This window comes from Medicago sativa, chromosome 6 (genome assembly GCF_051527215.1).
Source record: "Medicago sativa cultivar Bolivia chromosome 6, Bolivia_mono, whole genome shotgun sequence".
Classification (NCBI taxonomy): domain Eukaryota; kingdom Viridiplantae; phylum Streptophyta; class Magnoliopsida; order Fabales; family Fabaceae; genus Medicago; species Medicago sativa.
In genome coordinates this window covers 71,988,068-72,010,214 of record NC_140754.1, presented here as the reverse complement: position 1 = coordinate 72,010,214, position 22,147 = coordinate 71,988,068, and the positions used below count along the sequence as shown (strand labels likewise).

Sequence of the window (22,147 nt, the reverse complement as noted above, 5' to 3'; positions counted from 1 at the left end):
TGTATTCTTTGTCAGGTCTAGGAAGTGGCCAAACAAGTCTCGACTTGGTTTTACTGCCTTCACAAGTTCCACAAGATCCACAATTACGTCGATACACTGACCCTCGAGATAGGAAAGTTGAATCAGGATGGACTCCGAGGTTCATGAGGGATCTCCTACAGCGAGCCAGTTGTCTATCGACGAAGAGGTCAATAAACACCGAGAAGACGTTGTCCATGGAGAATCCACCTTTGGCTAGTACATTCAGTATCATCAAAAAGTACTTGGCCCCATTTGATCCATGGCGGGATGCTATGTCTAGAACCCGTCTAACTTCCTCCACATCTGGATCTGGCTTTCAGAAGAGTTGAGTAGCCAAAGCAACACAGAAAGTTGGATGCCCGCTAGCTGAAAGACGCTGCATAAAAGCAATTTTTCCTGCACAGGGTTTAGGATCAAAGAGGTAGAACAAACAACTCCTTGGTAAGGCCCTAAGGACCTCGAGATGCACGAGAAGCTTCCAATAGCGAGAAGAGATGGCCCTAAATCTGAAAAGGTTTCTGATATCGGATTTAGCGACCCTAGTGGCAATAGGAAGTAGAAGGTGGTAAATGGTCCATATGACCCCTCAAACAAAGGTCCCAGCTGAGGATGAAAAGAGAAATTTTCTCAAACCTGTGGTTGAGAAGACTTCAATGGGTTATTTGAATGAGGTGAAGGCAGGTGCAATGGCTTCTAGGGATTCAGAAATGGGAATATCAATGGAAGAAACGCCATGATTACAAGAGAAAGGAGTAAAGTGGAGATTAAAATATTCCATTAACCTCAATGGATCCATTTCAAGGTTGCCGCGCGTGTAGCTTAGCGGATTTGATCAATGAATGACAAGTGGTACACGCGTCACCACGAACGTCATCAAGGCGTCCCACTTGCTTTTTAACTGCAAAAAGACCCACCAAGATGGGAGAATGGAGTTGATCACTAAGGAGGGAAGTACGGTAAACAAAAGAAAAGCACTTTCAAAAATGCCAATGTTCTCCTCATATAGTGAGAATTGTGTCGTCGAAAATGGCATTTTTGAGGGGCATTTGTTAGCCTGTAAATTTCACAGGCTCATTTAATATGGTCGACATTTGTTTGACCTTTAACATTGCAGGAATCTAAGAGCTTTTCAAATACAAATGGAAGAAGCTTCGACAAAGCATCAAGCCTAAGACGCATAATTGGCGTTCGATGAAGTAAGACTGAAAGTGCATTCTCGTGTCGAAGACAAGCAAAAGGGTTGGAATAACGATTAAAGCAATGAAACAGTTTCCTTTAGTGGGAAACGTGGGGAAAGTAGTTGTCCAAGATGGAGGAAGTGCTGATCATGGAGTTAGTGGTCCACCATTTAGGTTTTTAGGTATAAATAGTAGTTTCCAAGCCGGAAAGAGGGTCGTAAATCATATACAGAATTCTACAACACTCAAAATACCGAAGTCTAGGGAAACGAGTTATACAGAATGTTTGTAAACTGATTTGTAGACCACCCCTTTTGTTTTAATGCATTGCATTTTACCTTTTCCTTGAGTTTACGTGTTAAACTTACTTTTATGTTAAGCCTTTAATCACATTCTCAAACCTGTCGAGAGACAGTTCCTTTTTATATCAAACCCGACCTACTCTCTAAGAAACCTAAGTGCACTTCGTGACCTTTTTTCAAACTCTTTTCATACAAAAAACCTTTGCACAACGGTCTTGAGATTTCTAGTTCGGTCTCGCTTGTAATAATCAGAACTAGCCCCCGTTTGCCAAAATCATAGGCAAACAAGACCATATAAGGCTTTTGAAAGTTTGAAAACATGATTTGGTTTTTTATCATCCTCAAAGCCAGGAGGTTAATGGACATAGACTTCTTCATTTAGAAAACCATTTAAGAAAGCATTTTTAATATCCATTTTAAAAAGTTTGATGTGTTTATGTGCAGCATATGCAAGTAAAATTTTAATTGCTTCTAACCTTTCTACATGAGCATAAGTCTCATCATAGTCAATACCTTCTTGTTGATTATAACCTTGAGCAACCAATCTTGCCTTGTTTCAACCATTTTCATCCAGTTTATTTCTGAACACCCATCTTGTTCCAATGATGGTTTTGTCTTGAGGTTCAGGTACCAAATTCCAGACTTTGTTTCTCTCAAACTGAGAAAGCTCTTCAGTCATGGCTTCAATCCATGATTGATCAGTGATAGCTTCATTTATGGATTTTGGCTCTATTTGAGAAATCATAGCCATATTTGCTTTTTCTTGGAATGATGATATTGTTCTTACTTTATCAGCAGTGTCACCAATGATTAACTCTTTAGGATGATCAACAACTGATTTCCAGCTTGGAGGAATGGATAGAGAAGATGAATCTGGTTCGTCTTCATCCTTTTGTTTTGGTATATCAGAAGTTTGTTGATGACTAGGGTGATGATGTTCATCTTCATCCTCATTTACATTCTCAACAATAAGATCATTAAATTCATCAAAAACAACATGCATGCTTTCCTCTGTACATCTGGTTCTTAGATTATAAACTCTATAACTTTTAGAAGTAGTAGAATAACCCAGAAAAATAGCTTTGTCTGACTTTGAGTCAAACTTACTCAAATTATCTTTGTTTATTAAAATGTAATAATAACATCCAAAGATATGAAAGTATGTATTAATGGTAGGTTTCCTATCTTTCCAAAGTTCATATGGGCTTTTGTTTAAAAAAAAATTGATAGTAACACGATTTAGAATATAGCGAGATGTGTTTATGGCTTCAGCCCAAAAATATTTTTCAACATTTGATTCGTTTAACATGGTTCTAGCCATTTCTTGTAACGTTCTATTTTTTCTTTCAACTACACCATTTTTTTTGAGGAGTTCTGGGACAAGAAAAATTGTGAGAAATCTCATTCTCTTCAAACAAGGATTTAAAAGGATGAATTTTCAAATTCTCCTCCATGATCACTTCTTACAAAAATGATGCTTGAATTTTTTTCATTTTGAACCTTCTTGCAAAAAGTTTTAAAAGCTTCAAAAGAATCATCTTTGTTTAAAAAAAAAAAACCCACGTGAATCTGGAGAAATCATCAACAATTACAAATCTATATCTTTTTCCACTAAAACTAGCAGTTTGAATTGGACCAAAGAGATCAAGATGAAGAAGCTCAAGAGGTTTACTTGTCGAAATAATGTTTATGGGATGAAAACTACTTTTAACATGTTTCCCTTTTATGCAAGCTTCACATATGTTATCTTTGTCATAACTGAGTTTACGAAGACCTCTAACTAGATCAAGTTTGGATAGTTTTGAAATAGTTTTCCTACTTATATGACCAACTCGTATATGCCAGATCCATTTATCTTTATCTATGGACATGAAACATGATTCAGTTGGGAGTTCATCTAAGAATAAAATATAAAGATTTTTATGTCTTGATCCAGTAAAGATGATTTTTCATGAGGACGATTGCTTAATTTCACATATGCTTTGTTTAAAAATAACTTCAAAGCCAATATCACAAAGTTGACTGATGCTTAGTAAGTTATGTTTTAAACCTTCCACATATTGAACATCCTTAATCTTAGCAGAGTTATTGTTACCAATGATACCCATACCTTTGATTTTAGCTTTATCATTGTTGCCAAACGTTATTGATCCTCCTTCTCTTTCTTCAAAGGAGAGAAAGCATTATTTATCCCCTGTCATATGCCTTGAGCAACCACTGTCCAAGTACCAATGTCTTTTCTTGGTTGCCAACATACATTCATGTGTCGGAGGTTAGCAGTAACTTAGGTACCCATATAGATTTGGGTCCTTGAGGGTTAGGGTTCTTGGAACTTTTGTTTTTACTGTAGCATTTGGATTCATAATGACCAAATTTGTTGCAGTAGGAATATTTTCTCTTTTTCTTAACCTGACAGTTTGTTTCAAGATGTATAGGTTTTCTATAATCATTTTCTTTCTTTTTCTTATGAAAACAGTTATCTTCAGAATGACCATGTTTTCTACAAAAAGTGCATTCCTTTCTTATTTTTTTACCCGGTTTAGGAATAAAATGGTTTTTATACATTTTTTGTTTCTTTGAAATGTTAAAACCTATCCCTGTTTTATCAAGCATTTCTTTTTGGGATCCAATAATTTTTTGAAATGTTTCGGTGGATTTAACAAAACTAGTGATGTCATTTGTTAATCATTCAACTTGATTTTTCAAAAATTTATTTTCCTCTTCAAAAGTTTCAGTAGTTTGTTCGACTATGGTAATATCATTTGTTAGTTCCTCTACTTGATGTTTTAAGGAATTATTTCCTTTTTCAAATGATTTCAAAGATAGAGTATTTAAAATATCTTTTTGTTCAGACAATTTGAGATTAGCTAGTTTTAGATTTTGAATGGTTTAAAGAAATTCTTCATTCCGTTTTTGTAGCTCCTCGTTTTGTTTCTTTATTTCAGAATCGTCTTATCCACATTTATCTTCCTCTCAGTGTTTGTCCTGATAGTTTCCTCAAATGTCTTGGACATATCCTTCAGCTCAGCAAGAATTTCATCCTTAGACATTGACCTAGCAACTTCATTATTCGATGTCATGACAATATCTGGGACATGTGTCCCCTTGAACAGATTGTAGTGCAAAGAAAGAGGAGATTCCCTCTTACTCACAACATCATTGCTTACCGAAATTCCAGGATGCTGACTAAGAATAATACCACAGATAACATAGGAAAATGCAATAGACATTTTCACAGCAAAATATTGGGCATGCTTCATTGCTTGGTCATAGATAAAGAAACCAAAATCATAATCAATTTTTGTACTAACAATAAAAATGAATTTACCTAACCTAGTAGCAATGGTAGAGGTATGATTTGTGGGCACCCAGTTTGCAGCTCCAATCCTGTGCAGTAAGGCATATTTCACACTGAGCTTGCTTGAGAGCAATTTTTCTTTTACAGGTCATTACTTTACTTGTTGAGCAGTAATTTCCTTGCATATATGATTGTGTGTCACTTCCACCTTAGCACTAGAGTCCTCATTTCTTCCCAAATATTTGTTTATTGTTTCAGGTGAGAACTCCACACACTTGCCACATACATGCACCTTCCTGAACTCCTTGCTTAGGTTATCATCACAGCTATTGGAGATGTTAACCAGAAATTCTTTCACAAGTTTTTCACAGTAATTTCCTAGTCCCTTCACAGTTTTCAGCAATCCAGCACTTTCAATCAATTCCATTACCTCCTTGCACTCAGGTTCCTCTTTACTTAATTCTCTTTCCAGGGATAACTTTCTTTGATATACAAACTTCCATTTCTGAACACTTTTTACATAATGGAATTAAATATTATCCAATGGTGCCTCAGGTAAATTAACAGGTACCTTATTTCCTCCAGCAGTTCTTTTCTTAACAGGGGGCATGATGTCCAATACATATTGCTCGACATGATAGTCAGACTCATTCTTAGAGACTTCCTTTTGGGTCTCTTCTTGGTTTCTGGAAAAGTTACCTTGTTCCTTCCTTTTGCAGGTCCTACACCAACCTTCTTCTTGGTGGCCTTTGAAGTTTGACTCTCACTAAGAGTAGCCTTCCCTTTTCTTTTTTTTTAATCTATTTATCACTCATGCTGTCAATCTCCCTCCAATTGGTTCATAATCAGAGTTTAAGTCCTCCAAGTTCACAATGTTAAATTCTTGATCTTTCTCATTATCAACGGTTTTCTTGCCCTAGCTTCCTTCATTATCAGAGTCGTCAACATTCCCTTCTTCATCAAAGATGCTCTCATCATCCTTTTCTTTTTTAGACCCACCACCAGACACAGTCTTATCATCGTTCCCAGTGCCAGTCGAGTTATCATACTCACCCTTAGAACCACTGTTTTGATCATTACCAGATACTGTCATATTCCCTTCACTAGCATCAGTTGTCTCTTCTTGCTGTGATTTTTCACCATTAGGGACAAACTCTGATTCAGACTCTTGGTTAGGGTTGTCATGTGAGGTAACGGTAGGAGCCTTAGATTGGACAACAGATGTTATGACATCCAGCGTAACATCAGACTTGATAATTCATATACACATGTATAATTCATATCCATTGTAAACAAATGTATCATCAACAGGTCTTAGATGGTAATTCATATACACATGCACCAACATGATTTTCAGCAGTGATCTCTTGACTGGCATTTTTATCAGATCTAGGGTTTAACGGACTCTTAGACTCAGAATTAGGTTTTCCAGGTGTTTCAACATTGATTTTGATCACAGTGGGATCACAAGTAGAGGTAGTAACATTATGACTGACATTTTGGATGTTGATGGGATCAATATACAGATTAGTCATGCTATGACGTTTCTTAACAACATGCATAGTGTTTATGGGTTATTCTCTTTAGTCTTACTTATATGAATGCTAGGAGATACACAAGCAATTTCAAAGACACTTACAACCGGAGACTTGATCTTTTTCGTCGCAAGAGTCCTGGTTTTCATCTTGACCGAAGTGCGACTGGGAAGAATAGAAATAGTAATAGAATCCTTCACCACTTTAGATGAGTCCTCTTTCGCTTTGGATTGAGTGACTCGAGTTGCAGAAGGAGTTTGATTAGTCTGTTCAGATGCTTGTGACATCTTGGTTTCTTACTCTTTTGTGAAAATTATTTTGATGAATAACACTAATTCTGAAGAGTTGGTGTGTGAAATAGTAAGAGAAATGGAAAAGGTGTGGGTAGGTTTGCGAAATTTAGAGAGACAGAGTAAACAGAGGATATGACTTAAAGTGAATTGATGACAAGATGTTAGGGTATTATGGGAGCCTTCTAATGATTTCCCTAAAATAGAGTGCACCAGTAACTGGAGGGAAAAGAATGTGTCTGTTGCACGCTCAAGTTGTAATTGCTAAAATTCAATAAGGCAAATATCCAAATCACCCCTTAATTTCCCAACCTGTCCTGTGTTTAAACCTTTTGAAAACCGAAATCATGATAGTTTCTGAAGATACAATGATGAATGTCAAGAGGTTCATTCCTTTTGATTTTACCAGTAGTCTCGGAGGTGATGACAGTCTGCAGATTTGTTAAGCAAGATGCTATAACATTCAACTTGACATTGTGCCCTTCTAACATTTCTAATTTGTCATATTTTCTTCTTTTGTGAAGCAACTCAGCTGTAGTAGAATGCAAAAGTCCACCGATTTACTCCTTGTTGTCCCAGAAAACAGATATATCCTTCATACTAAAGCATCTAATGATTATGGGCTCACATCGATTTGCAATGTTTATTTGATCATTCTCACAACATTGTTGAGAAACCTAAATATAGTTTTCAACATGCCCCCTTGCAACTTTCAGTTCAGAATCCTGATGTTGAATGTGTTGTTCCAACATTAGGTCATCAACATAGTTTAGTGTATTCATGGACTTTTCTTCCATATTCTCAGCATTGCAAGTAATGATCTCCTGATTTTCAACAGTCCTGCTTATGTAAAGATTATACCTCTGTACATTTCTATTTCTGGAATGAGGGTATAGATTCTTCCTTATTCTTCCTAGAATATTATGGAAGTTGTTTTCAAAGTTATGCTTCATCTTATCAAAGCTCGAGTGCCCATCATGAGTATATCTTTTTCCATCAGTACACTTAACAGAAGCATCCTTAAAATGACTCAGATGTGGTTCACCAGTTTTTGAACTGATCTGACTCCCTACCATTGGTTCTGACTTCTAGGTTCTCCTTCTGTAATAGCAGGTTTCACAACCTTCACTTCCTACTTCAGGTCTCCACAAATAGCAGTTATCATTTTATCTATCCCCTCTCATGACAACATTGTTGTTTTCATCAATCACCAAACATGTTGTCTTGGTGAACATGACCTTTATACCTTAATCACATAACTGACTAATACTAATCAGATTTGCAGGATGTTTTGACATGTTATTAAACATTGTGACCTTGGTTCTACTCCGTTGAGAAGCGTGTGTATCTTTAGAAGACTCACCTTGTTCATTTGCAGACTTAGAATCAGAACCTCCTCCTTTGAATTTTGAAATTTTTTCCTCATGCAGGATCATGTCATCCATTATGTCATAACCATAATTTGGCACTTTAACAGGTCTGGTCATGTTATTTAACCTATGAGTCAAGTACCTTAACCCATCATGTAGCTCAGAGACAGTTGACAGTAGTTTTCCCTTTTCATCCTCCAATTTGACAATAGTCTTCTTTAGTTTCTCTGTCTCGATGCACACTTCTTCATATGAGTCAAACATCTCATCATAGGCAATATCATTACCATAGGGATCCTCATCAGGTTCACATCTTCCAGTAAGAGCTGCAACATGATTGACATTCTCTCCATTATGCTCTTCTTCTTCTTCTTCTTCTTCTTCTTCTTCTTCTTCTTCTTCTTCTTCTTCTTCTTCTTCTTCTTCTTCTTCTCCTCCTCCTTCTTCTTCTCCTTCTTCTTCTCCTTCTTCTTCTTCTTCAGACCAGGAGATATAATAGCCTTTATGTTGTTTCTTGAGATGAGTAGGGCATTTAGACCGGTAGTGACCATACCCTTCACATCCGAAGCACTGAGGTCCTTTCCATTGATTGTGTTGCTCTTATGCCTTGGTCTTTCCTTGAGAGTCATTATGTTTCCCGATGTCAGATGAAATGTCCTTGACATTTGGTTTTTGTCCTCTATCCAGTGCATAATTGCTGCTTCAGTTCATAATTAGGTCTTCGGTCTTCCTTTGTATAGCCTGCTTGCTGAATGGGCTTGATGCACAAATCAGGCTAAACAATCAGCTGAATCACAAGATTTCAGCACAGGAATTCTGAAGCATATCAAATATTTCCCTAAATATTGCAACAACATTCTTCAGAAACACGCTAAGCATAAACCGCCTATCTCTGCTTCTAGAAACACGCTTTCTTGGTCAACTCTTCACGTGAAACAAATCTTCTGAGAATATATGGAAATCTTCACGTTTAAATGAATCTACAAGTAAGTGGAACAAAGAACCTTATGATGTCGTACCAACATGTCAAGACATCGTATCTGACATCTTGTTAGAACTAATGTTTTAACAAAATACAGCCAATACATGTCTAAAAATCTAACATAACTGATGACAGTTAGCAAACGATACCCTCATTCTAGTCCCAAATCATATGTCCGGTGAGGAACGGATGGAGGCAACGGTGGCGACTATAACACCCTTGAATCCCACAAGTAATATTTAATGCAAATTAATCAATTAATCAAAAGAGCTCAAGATGTTACGTCATCATTTTCTTAAAACATGCATAATTCGGTTTTCATAAAACTCGCAGAAGAATAAATACAACATTTCAAATATGTCAGATACATCCAAAATCTCAATGTGCATGAATCACAAAATCCCAACAATCACACTCAGGTCCCATAATACATAAACAATATAGGCTCAACATAAATCTCAAAATAAATAAACATAGATTCCCAACAAATCCTAGTCAGAGCCGATACTAGACTCCATACAAAAGATAAACGAGGGTGGCGCCAAGAAAGCCTTGGGTACTCACATCTCCACGTACGATCTCAAGCCTTCACGTCTACGAAACGACCACTGGGGGTTAGAAAATATTCACATAAAAAGATATAAGCACAAAAAATATCATTCTAGGTTTTCAAGTAAATCATGCATATATACATATTCATCATTCCTAGAATACTAACATCACATGAATATCATCTTCAAAAAATCATCACATCATTCTCAAGTAATCACATTATTCACAATTCCATAACATCATCTCAAGTGTACAAATATCACCAAGAAATTATATCGAGTACACAACATCACATCAATTCACATAATTCACCAATCACATAATTTACACAATTCAACAAGTCACATAATCAAGTATGAGGCAAATCATATCGACTCATATGCATGCAATGTTCTAGACACATCTCTACATGCATGTGGTACCATTTTGGATTCTAGAGATAATATTACTGAGTGATCCACTAATTTAATCCCCACCAATTGCGTTCTTCACCAACTAACGTAACCCCCTCCAGTTACGTTCTTCACCAAAAGACTCAACACATGGACTTTCAAGTAAAGACTCGACAATGCACAACTCACAACTCTATATTATATAATTCACACCATCTTATAATATCTTTACCAAAACCCACCATTTGCATTATCAAGTATTTACATCCATACATCAACAAGTCATCATCACCAAAAATCATCATCAAATCATCATCAAGTATTCACCACAATATATAAGTAAAATCTCATCATTTTAACAATTATAGCATTTTAGACAAACATTTCACCACTCTTCATGAATACATTTCATCATGAAAACAATCACCAAACATCACCTAAATAGTAGCCAACAATAATTTACAAGTTAACTTAGCACAAACCATCATTTGTCAAAGTCCGTCTATTTTTCTTCAAAGTTCGTCTATTTTTCACTTTCACACAATTCATCATATCTCATGCATATTAATAATCAATTCAACCATGATCCATCATATTGTCATGAGCATAAAGTCAATTGCAAGCTAACAATTCACATTTCAGCATTTCACCAAAGTTCGTCTATGATTTCCAAAGTTCGTCTATTTTCACATTTTTATCAAAAACCAAGTTACATACTCTTATAGTTCTTTACCAAACATACATGCTTCATCGAAGTTTATCATTACAGAAAACCAGTCAAAACATCGTCATTTCACTTAAGAAAAAATCATCATTCGATTATTTCAAATTCATGTTCATTTCTCATTCAAAGTTCTTCTCAAATTAATAAAACCAATTCAAATCCAAGCAAAAGATGTTCAAGAAAATATATTAGGTAAAACAAAATCAAAACACCTCAAAACGAACACTTGGGGATATCCGGAAACAACCTCAAAGGCCCGAGATGTGCAGAACAGCGTGTGCTATGCAGCACATCTCGCCATAGCACACACAACTCGTAGGGCAAGATTGACAAGAACAGGGAACCCATGAGCTTTTGTGCTGGAGCATAGGAAATCTCTTGCTTGTGTGCTCGAGTATTTGAATTCTCTTGTTTTTGTGCTTGAGCATTTGTAATCAGAATTGGATTATAGTGAAATCTCCTTGGAAGTGCAAGGGGGACTGGACTACTTTCGGATTGTGGAAGGAACCAAGATAATTGTTTTGTGTCTTTATCTTCTCTCTCTCTCTCTCTCTCTCTCTCTCTCTCTCTCTCTCTATATATATATATATATATATATATATATATATATATTCATTATCCGCTGCATTATACTCTGAACATTGTTCTAGATTCTGAATTCTATCATACTCTAGACTTTGAACTTAGTTTAAAAAGAAGAAAAAGCTAACACAATTCAACCACCTCCCCCCTTTTCTTGTGTTTTTCTCACCTTCAAACTTAAATCAGGGTTCCTAAATTTACAATTGTCCTAAAGGTTCTCTCATCTATGAATCTTAGAAGTATATCAACACACTCTCCCTCTCGGTAGTTCTATAAACGGGAAACCATATCCCGTCTACCTTACCAAGGATGAAAGACGAGTGAAGTTACTGGACTGAATTAAGTCATGAAGACACTTGTTTCAATATTACCATATTCGTTATCTTAGTTACTTCCTAATTCAGGCAGGTATTCACCAATATTAGGTATGTCTCGTTCCTAAGTACCTATATCTTAGGGTTATACTTCAAAGGAGACAAATCTTAAGCACGACAGTAAAATTAAATAGGATTCGAAAAATAACTGAATAAAGACCTTAAATTATATGAAATGTCCAACAAACAGAATAGAGGTTCATCTTAGAACTCTAGCCTAAAAGGATTTAGTTACTCATGGTAACTAAAAACAAATTACAAAAAGAAATAAAACATACCCTAGAGACTCGGAGTGAGGAGATAAACTTCTTCCTGGAAGGTCCTAGTGATTGCCATCCTTTTGAACTGCTTCATTTTGAATGATAAATTATGAATGAGAGGAGTGGTATTTATAGGCAGAGTTTCCACCTGAAGTTGGGCTTAAAAATCGGGATTTCTCCACTAAACATTAACAAAAAGCAATTATGCTTTGATTTTCTCTTGCTCGAGCGCATGTCAGGGGCATCAGTGTAGTTTCTGTATGCTCGGGGTGCCCCAATATTATTTCCATTGCATAAATGCATGTTTCTTCATCTTTTTGGGTGTTTGCTTCCATGTAAGACGTCTTGGGACTTGGGAACAGAATTCCTCCCTTTGTGTAATGTCTTCCGTGGCCTCTTGAATCTTCATTTATGATCTTCCTAAAGTATTCAGGTGTCTTGTGTTGCCGATTTGCATGATTTCTTTGTGAATTACATCAAAATACCCTAGAATTGATATGTTTCGAGAAAAGTATAATTACATGACTCAAATATAGAAAACATTACAAATATCCCGAAATCATAAGCAACTGTTCTAATAATCCTATATTCTTGATGAAAAACCTACTGAATATTAATAAAAAAAAACATGTTAAAAATAACGTAAGATGATATGTCATCAGTCACCTATTCGATGCATTATTTATACACATATTTGTTTAATCATTCATTATTATCTTTTACTAAAGGCTAAAATATAATCAAGTTCAATAAAAATTTAATGTGGTAAAGGAACACGCAACATATTGGTTAGACGTGTTCAATATTAATTAATTAAAGTTTTATAAATGGCTTCCCGTAACTCCTAAGTGCTAAATTCATTTAATTAAAGCTGACGGAGCATTGATTTTTCACTTATAAAATGATCCAAGAATATTCTTTATTGCATGCAAAGGAAGACAAATATGACTCAATTTATCTTCTTTATTTGTGTTTTAATGATCTTTCTTTCTCTATTTTTTGTTGAAGCAGACAAGCGTATGACACTTTTTACAATATTTTTAATTTTTCTAGTTTTACACAATATTTACAAACTCTTAGTGACATATTTTCTTATTTCACGATGCAGTTGATATTCGTTGCACTACTGTCGATGATTGTCCAAAGGTGACAAAACCTGTAGTTATGATGTGTACTGGAAAATTTTGTCACTACTTTTTTGTTAGGAAGCAAATATTATAACTACTTTTATTTTTGAAAGAATTACTGTAATTACTTTTAGTGGTGGAAAAAAAAAGTTAAAAAAATAACTAGGTTATCTCTAAGCAGATAATATTATGTGTACGTCATTATTTTATAATAATTTACTTAAAAATTTAATTTATATTTCTTTGGGTTTATAATTTAATTGTATTTTTATGCTTTTATTTCTTCATCTTATCCCTAGGGGTGTAAGTGGTTCGGACAAAATCAACGAAACCGAAAGTCCAAACCGAACCAAATGGAAAAAATATCTGACCTTGTTTGGTTCGGTTTGAAACCGATCCGAACCAATCAAAACCGATATAGTTTGGTTTGGTTTATGGTTTTTCATTTCGAGATCCGTGAAACCGATGAACCAATCCGATGATAACCACACTCCTTATTTTACTAATATTACTTTCTCTCATCATCTTCTTCATCTCATCTCATCAGTCAAACTCTTTCATTTCTACTAAAAAAGAAACCATAACGGTCAACCACACCAAACTCATTGTTCATCGCCTCCGGTCACCGCTGAGAACATTCATCACTTGGTTAGTTTTAAACAAACCGATCAACCGAACCAATCCAAACCGAACCAAACCGATTATTTTGGTTTGGTTTCTTTTTTGAAAAACAGTGAAAACCGAACCAATCCAAACCGATGAAGGTTTCATTGGTTCGGACATTTTTTTGACTAAAAACCAATCCAAACCGAACCGTTACACCCCTACTTATCCCACTAAGTTTTTATGGTAAGATTTTCAACAACGTAGTTTTTATGTTTTCATTGGGTTTTATTACTTTGCCTAATTATTGTTTCCCTTATTTTGTTTGTTTTTTCTTCTTATTCTTTTGGAGGGTTTTGGCCTAGTCCCCCCTCATGTATTTATTTTTCCTTTTTTTAATAATATATATTGAATAGGCGGTAGAGGATGGGAGAATCAATCAGATCCCAACCTAATTGGGATATATCTTCTTATCCTTGATGTATAACCTATCACTTGGTCTATAAAAGAATATTATCTGTAATATTTGTTCAATTGGGTCTTGACCTAGTTTTCTATACTCTATCATACTCTTCCCCTGCTTAAAGAACATGTTAGAAATAATCGAGCTTTAGAGTTTAGAAGTACCTTTTAGTTTTCTTCTTTTGACCATTCTGCTTGTGGTTTTACCACTGAGGGTGCGGTCGATGTACCCGTTGTCATTGAAACAAAGTTTCCACTTTCAATGACTGGCCACATATAATTGCCTTGATATATTAGAAATAATCTCATCTTTCCTTTCCAAAATCATCATTCAAGTATGAGCACAAAATTAGCATTTAAAATCATCAAAATCATAGTTCACACAAAAGCACTTATGACCCAAAAGTAAAAAAAAAATGAGATTATAGTTTATTTGATGAAATAGTTCTACCCCCCTTACCATTAACCTTCAATTGCTCTAGCTTAGGCTTCAATCTCCCCTCTAGCTCCCAATCTCTAGCTTTCCTCTTCTCCAAGTTCTTCCTCTTCTCTTTTTCTCTCTATCTTCACACTTTCTCTCTCTAACCTCTCTATCAAATGTTATAAAATGTTTTATAACCCTAATTCTCTTAAGAGTTATGAATATGTACTCCTCCTTAATGGGCTTAGTTTCTACAAACCATTGAAGTTGAAGTAAATGTCACTATAGGGGGGGGGGGGGGGGGGTTCAATAGTGACCCTTTAAAAATTTCTCTGTTCTCTTTGAAAAATTAAACTCTCAAGAATTTACTTGGAGTAAGATGATTAGTAAAACAATTAACAAATATGCACTACTAAAATAAACAACGCGTAAAGTAAAGAGTAGAGTTTAAGAGAGATCGCACAGAGAAGTTATTCTAGTTCCCCCAATATGGGTTACTCCAGTACCCACAACTTTTATGAGATTATCCACTAGTTTTTAGAAGTTTCTTCCTCCTTTTTGCAATGTGCAAAACAATATGTATTCTCTAAGCCTCACCAGGCTTACACTATCACTCGTGCTTTTGAAGAGCTTGAGGATATACAATTAACTATGTATTTTTCTCTCAATAAAAAATTAACTATGTATTTTCTTAGCCTCACCAAGCTTACACCACTGATATTGTTAGCTTTAGCAAGCTTACACTATCACTCAAGTTTTTACAGGCTTGAGGATATACAATCAAAATGAGATTTGATGTTTGGATCTAATTACAACTTTCAAGCTACTAAGAGAATGAGAGATCATATTTTGTATTACTCTTAAGAAGATGATCCGAAAATATGATTGAGAACTGTAAGAGTATTTGATATTAAAATTGATTGATGAATTTTTCACTTGGTTGTAGGCTTGTGATCGTTTGTAAAATTTGAAGTTGAGAAAAACACAAGAAGGGAGGTTGAATTGCGATTTCTTTTTCTTCTCCTAAAACTGAAATCACTGTTCAGAACCTAATAGAGTTCAGCTTCTGAAGTGATATTCAGAGTTTAAATACAGCGGATAAGTAGAGAGAGAGAGAGAGAGAGAGAGAGAGAGAGAGAGAGAGAGAAGAAAGACACAAAGCAATTATACAGGTTCCTTCCACAAACCGGAAGTAGTCCTGTCCCCCTTGCACTTCCAAAGAGAGTTCACTAAAATCAATATCTGATTACAACTGCTCACTGCTCAAAATAGAAAGAGACTTCAAACTACTCAAGCACAACTGCAAGAGATTTCCTATGCTCAAGAACAAAACCAAGAGACTTCCTATGCTCAAGCACAACTGCAAGAGACTTCTATTCAAATAGAATTACAAAGAAAATGTTTGAGGTTGAACACTTGATATACAATCAGTGGTGTACACAATACAAATCGGATACAGACTCTTAAGACTCTAGAATTTCTAAGATATGAAAGTTGATAAGAAATTCTAAGTGAACTTAGATGTGAAACAATTTCAGCAGAGTTTTGGCAATTGTAAAATTGTTGCAAGAGTCTTTTTATTCTTTAGGTCTTCACTCCTTTATATAGAGGTGTGAAAATAGACGTTTGAAATTTGCCAGCACATCAAATTAGACTCGTTGTTGAAACTTGATCAAATCACCAATGATATGTTGCTTGATTTGGTTAGTGTCCTATGAAGGAACAATTTCAAATCCCTTCCTTGTATATAGAAATACTAGCGTAGTCACAACTGTTGTTCTTGCACTATTGCAGACACAAAACAGAGTAGTGGAGATAGTGGTTGTACAATTGTACTATTGTCCTTTTTCCTGCGCTCTTCAGTGGATAAGCATCTAGTGTCTTCAAATTACTCTGAAATAGATGTTGCTCCAGGCTTCCATTCCTTCTGCGTACATAGGCATGAGAATAACAGCATTTGACAAACTCTGAACCTTCCAGTCTTCCAACTTCTGATGATCTTAAGAACCTATGATGACGTCAGCTTCTGGTAGACAGCTTCTGATGAAAGTGCTTCTGATGACGTCAGCTTTTGGTGATCTTCAGAACACCTCTGTTCTTCAGATGCTTCCTTATAACACAAGCTTCCTTTTTGTAGATTTCATTGCTCTCATTTATTCTTCCAGAACCTATGCTTGAATTAAAGACACTCAAATTTTTGTCTATGGTCATGCACACTTGAACAAATATTAGCTAATCCAATTGACAATTTTTAATACCTTGTTATCATCAAAACTCAAAGGGTAATGTTAAACATATTTTGTTCCAACAAAATTCTTGTTTTCATTGTTGAGAGAAAGCTTCTATTTATATCCAACCTTCATCCTTCAATATCTTGCATATGTTCATTCTTGTATAGACACCCTTGTTGTTTGATAGAAATTGCAAAATTGCCATTTTCTCATTCTTCTGTATGCTGAGCTTGAGCTTGTCAACCTCTCAAATTTATAACTAACATTTTGAGCGTGTCTTTTTACAAAAATGTACATGAACAGTAAAAAGGTATTTTCTCTTTACCACTTTTTTCTTACTTGGACTCCAAGATGCATTATTATCATTGACCTTGCATTGCTTTGTCTCCAAGACATTATTATTTAATTATTTTTGCATACTTGGTCACCAAGTCATGTTGATTTATGCTTTTTTGCTTGCTTGATCATCAAGGCACAAATTAGGGCCTTGTCATCATCTTTATCTCTTTCAAATGTTTAACACATGTTTGAAAGAATTTGTTTGTGCATTTTTCCTTGCATTTGCGCATGCCATTCCTTTGTGATGCTTTTTGGATTAAATCAATAATTATCCTTTCTTGATTAAACATGAATTATCATCATATTCTTCTTGAAAGCTTGAGCATGAATATCCAAGGACACGTGGCTTTAACATAATGTGAGAATTGGACTTTCCTATCCTTAATAAAATTTACTGAAGAGGACACATTAAGTAACCAAATAAAATTATAATCTTAATTTTAATACAAGAGTTTGTTTATCATTAAAAAACAATTTTAAAGGGATTTTTGCTTCAACAACCATAATGGGCTTAAAGCTCTCGCTAATAAATTCCAAAAAGTTACTATGCGCTAAACATGTTAAATCATCGATTATTTTCAACACTGAAACAATTACCACTAGTTACCTTTAACTTAGTAAAAATAACTCTTCACCTTAAAATACTAAAATAAATCTTTATTCTAAGTTACTAAAATACCCTTAGTCATCAAATGACCAAAATACCCTTCATCTTAAAATGACTAAAATATCCTGCTAGGCTTAAAATCCACTAATCCCAAATCAAGTACACAAGCAAGCAATTAAATACATACATACACACATAATAACTAAATAAAAAAATTCTAACAAAAAACGGGTTGTTACAAAGGTGAGAAATTACATTTTCAAGAGATTTTCATTATAATCACACAAGATTACAATTTGCTTAAACGTACAATAAGAGGTTTCATTTGCTAAATCACACAAGAAAGAGACTTCTACGATCTAAGTTTAATCAAATAAAAGATAATATATTTTACACTTGATATACAATCAGAGGTGTAAGAAGTTTAAGTTCAGATGACTTTTGTTACCTAAGAAATTCTAAGATATTAAAAAGTTTGCAAGAATTTCTCTAAGTGTTTGCGCGCTGTGTAATATGACAGAGTAAGGGCATGATAGAGCCAAACCGCAAGTGCACGGCCTATCGAAGTAATAGTAGTAAGAAGAGTATCGTTCCGCTAGGGAGTTGTGAATTCAATTAGCTTTTAGAGAATGATTAGAAGAGAAGAAAGATTATGAAATAGGGGGTTAATTGCTGAAGATAAATAACAATAATAATAAAAGAGCCTTGGGATTATTAGTTTATCATAATAACAAACCCTTCACTAGACAAGACTTCAACATCTAATTTCATGGTTTACACCTTAATTTCTAAAGACCGGTTTCCCTTAGCCCCTCACCTTTCCGATGAAAGTCCGGTGAGAGTTTACTTCTAGTAACCAAGCCTATTTCGCTGACTTGATTACTAGAAGATGCATAGAGGATTGAAACTACTCTTTGTCTCAATAATTGCAAAGACTATTTCACTGTTTTGCAATTATTGTCTAGATTCACTTGTTCCAACATCAATGCTCCGCTCTCGCTTTATGAATTGATGTTTGGGATGATGGATTAACGATTATCAAACCCTCCGCTTTCGCTTCCACAGTTTGATAATTGTTAATCCACGTTAAGACGGTGAATCTAGATTAGAAATTAGGGTTACATAGAAATTAGGGTTTAAGCTTGGTTTGTTTAGGATTATGTCATTAGACTTACCAACAATCCCAAGACAAAGAAGTGTCTACTCACTAACGTTCATTGTAGACATAGGGGAAGAAGAGAGAAAGCAATAAAGTAAAAGAACGATAATATAAAAGTGAACTTTGAAGGTGAGAAAAACACAAGAAGGGGGGTTGAATTGTGTTTTGAAAAATTCTTCTTTTCTCCTAAGAACTGAACACACTGATCAGAAGCTAGGTGAGACAGCTTCTGAAGTGATAATCAGATTCTAAATGCAGCGGAATAAAACAGAGAGAGAGAGAAGAAGAACGACACAAAGCAATTATACTGGTTCCTTCCACAATCCGGAAGTAGTCCAGTCCCCCTTGCACTTCCAAGGAGATTTCACTATGAGTAATATCTTATTACAAATGCTCAAGCACACAAGCAAGAGACTTCCTTTGCTCAAGCACACAAGCAAGAGACTTCCTTTGCTCAAGAACACAATCAAGAGACTTCCTGCTCAAGCACAATTGCAAGAGACTTCCTAACTAAACAAAATTACACAGAAAATTGTTTAAGTTTGAACACTTGATATACAATCAGAGGTGCTCACAATACAAATCAGATACAGACTCAATGGACTTAAGAATTTCTAAGATATGACTTTAAGACACAGAAATTCTAAGTGAATGCAGAACAATTTCAGCAGAGGTTTGGTACTTGTGAAAATCTTGTGAGTCTTTCGTTCAGCGTTCTTGCATTACCAATTCTCTAGGTCTTCACTCCTTTATATAGAGGTGTGAAAGAGACGTTGTGAAATTGCCAGCACACCAAAGAGTCGTTGTTGAAGCTTGATCTTTCACCAATGATCTTTTGCCTGATTTGGTTGTTGTCCTATGAAGAACAAATTTGAAATCCATTCCTTATCCAAAGGAACATATATGCAGGCGAGACCGTATTCTGGAGCTGTTTTCTTGTCTTGAAGCGTGGACACAAAACAGAGTAGTGGAGAACGTGGTTGTACAATTCGTACAAAGTACAATGTCAACGCTTTCGTCCAAATTGCAAACATACACCTTCAAACACCTTTGAAATGACCGTTGCAAAATTCCACTAATCCTTAGTTTGATTCCGAAGATTGACCATTTGGTTTTTAAGTGATGGACGGTGGGGATTTCGTTTTCTATGAGTGAATTGGTGAGGTTCAGACAAACGCTGATAGGGTCTGCTTCTGTTGTTGATTCCTTCATCATGAAATGAATTTCTATGGTTCAATTCAGAACTGACTTGTATAGTATAGGAAGTTAGGAATAGAAATGGTGAAATAGGAAGAAACGGTTTGAGTAAGTTGTGTGTTCTTCGATGGGAAAGTTAGGAGGGTGTGGGACTGGGATTGGGATTGGGATTGGGAGGAGAGAGAGAGAGAGAGAGACAGAGAGAGAGTGTGTGAAGAGTGAGACTGACCCAGCGTTGTTGACAGCAATACAAAGCGAAGCGATGATGTGGAGCGTGGGACACACTCGCGTTTGGGGACTTGTTAATTCCGCTAGCGCCACTTGCCTGTTTCTTCTTGCCGCCAAGCCAGCCGTTTGTGTTTGGTCTACAGCTGCGCTATTCACCGTGTTATAATCCACTTTGTTGTTTCAATAATTAAGAGCTTCATATGGTATCTTAACGAATATAATGATTTGGATGCGGAATCTGATGATATATTAATTACCTTCTCTGGTTCAGGATCAGAATCCTCTTTAGCAGACTCACTGGACATCTGCAACAGTTGCTTGGCTTCTGATACTACAGACTCTTGTAGCTCAGCAGCAATTTCCAAGACTTTTTCAGCTGCTGCCTTCTTCTCTTGTAACTCTTTTAACTCTAAATCAGAAGCAGCTTGAGCTGTTAAGGTGATATGAGGAAAATCCTTGGTTCTCCTCAAGGCTGGCTTCCTCTTCCTCTTTGGTATAGCAGGTTGATCAAGAGAAATGCCAACATCCATGATCAACCTGGAATCCATGTCTCCAATAGCTTCCTCAGTTGATGGTACTGAAGAACCACCAATCTTGAGCTTGTCAGTAGCAACTTTTGCCTTTTTAGCAGATTGTTCAACCTCTAGATATTGCTCTGCAGTCATCTTCCTTTTTGACTTTCTGCCTCTGGCTCGTGGCAGAGCACCACCATACATTTCCTCTGGAATATCTTCCAATCTGATTCTCTCATTGGTTGCCTCAAAATGTTCCTTGATATAGTACATCTGCACTTCAATGGGATCCTTCTTGCAGATGGGTGGAAAGTCCTTCATAAGATCAGACTTAACAAGAGATTCACTTAAATCAGTTTGAAGTTTGGTGACTTCACTGATTAGCTTCATATTCAAGAGAGTATGAGCATTAATGAATTTTCCAGTTTTTGTGTCAAGTAGCTGATCTGTGAAGCCTTGACATTGACTGAGACTGTCCAAGACACCTCCTTGATAGAATATCTCTGAGAGGAGTCTTCCATAAGGAACCCAGGGTTTATCCAGTAGCTGACTCTGTTTCAGACACTCTACCAGGTACTTGAACATGTATTTGGGCACATTCACCTTTTCCTTCTTGATGAAGTGCTGGAGAAGGACCTTCTGAGCTAGATTTGGTTTCACACAGTCACCACATGGAAACAGGTTCTCATTCTGAATCTTCAGAAGCATCTTAGTTTCCATGCTCAATTCAGCATATTTCCTCTCCTTCTCAGAATTGTATATCACCAAGTTGGCTTGCTTTTTCCAAATGCGTTTTTCAGCAGCATCTGAAAGATCAATTCCAGAGTAGTAACCAGAAGCTGCAGCCTTAAGAACATACTCTATGTGCCATTGTGCAATTCTGACTGGAATACCACAGATGCTGGATCTGATTTCATCTTCAACAAATGGCGCAAGACCCATTTCTTCTCTTGTTTTCCCTTCTAATTCAGGATACATTAACACCATCTGACTTTCCTCAGCTAAGGAAGCCGCTTTGTTGTAAAATTTTGCTCTTACCCAGAAGTGTCTAACCAGAGCTTCATATGTTGGTCCATTCAACATTTTGAAATAATGCATGAGTCCTTGCTCTTCATAGTAGCTTCTGATTGAACACCTATGAAAATTCAGAGAATCAAAATCCACTGGATTCTCTATCTGAACTTGCAAATCCCATTCTTCCAATTTCATGCTCCTTCCTCTGTAGTCATATTCAGGGACCATTCGTGAAGTAGATACTGAATCTTCTCGTTGCGAACTTGATGATGCCATTTGATGATTGACGAAGATTTGAAGAAGATGAAGATTTTAGGGTTCTAAGGTTGAGAGAATGCGCTTACTTCGCAAGAGGTTTGAGAGCAAATGTGTTTGTTGTGAGTGAGT

General features: G+C 35.9%; 2 long non-coding RNA genes across 3 annotated transcripts; one reads left to right on the top strand and one right to left on the bottom strand.

Moving 5' to 3' along the window:
- Window positions 1-9,260: 9,260 nt before the first annotated feature.
- LOC146916686 (uncharacterized) lies at window positions 9,261-14,691 on the bottom strand. 2 transcript variants are annotated; one of them, XR_015015215.1, is made up of 3 exons: window positions 14,513-14,691; window positions 11,879-12,466; window positions 9,261-9,570 (listed from the first exon to the last, which is right to left on the bottom strand). It is a non-coding gene; the product is annotated as an uncharacterized LOC146916686 (long non-coding RNA). The 2 variants fall into 2 exon arrangements; XR_015015214.1 differs by lacking the exon at window positions 14,513-14,691 and having other exon boundaries at window positions 11,879-12,710.
- LOC146916687 (uncharacterized) lies at window positions 12,706-13,225 on the top strand. Its single transcript, XR_015015213.1, has 2 exons — window positions 12,706-12,877; window positions 12,969-13,225. It is a non-coding gene; the product is annotated as an uncharacterized LOC146916687 (long non-coding RNA).
- Window positions 14,692-22,147: the final 7,456 nt, after the last annotated feature.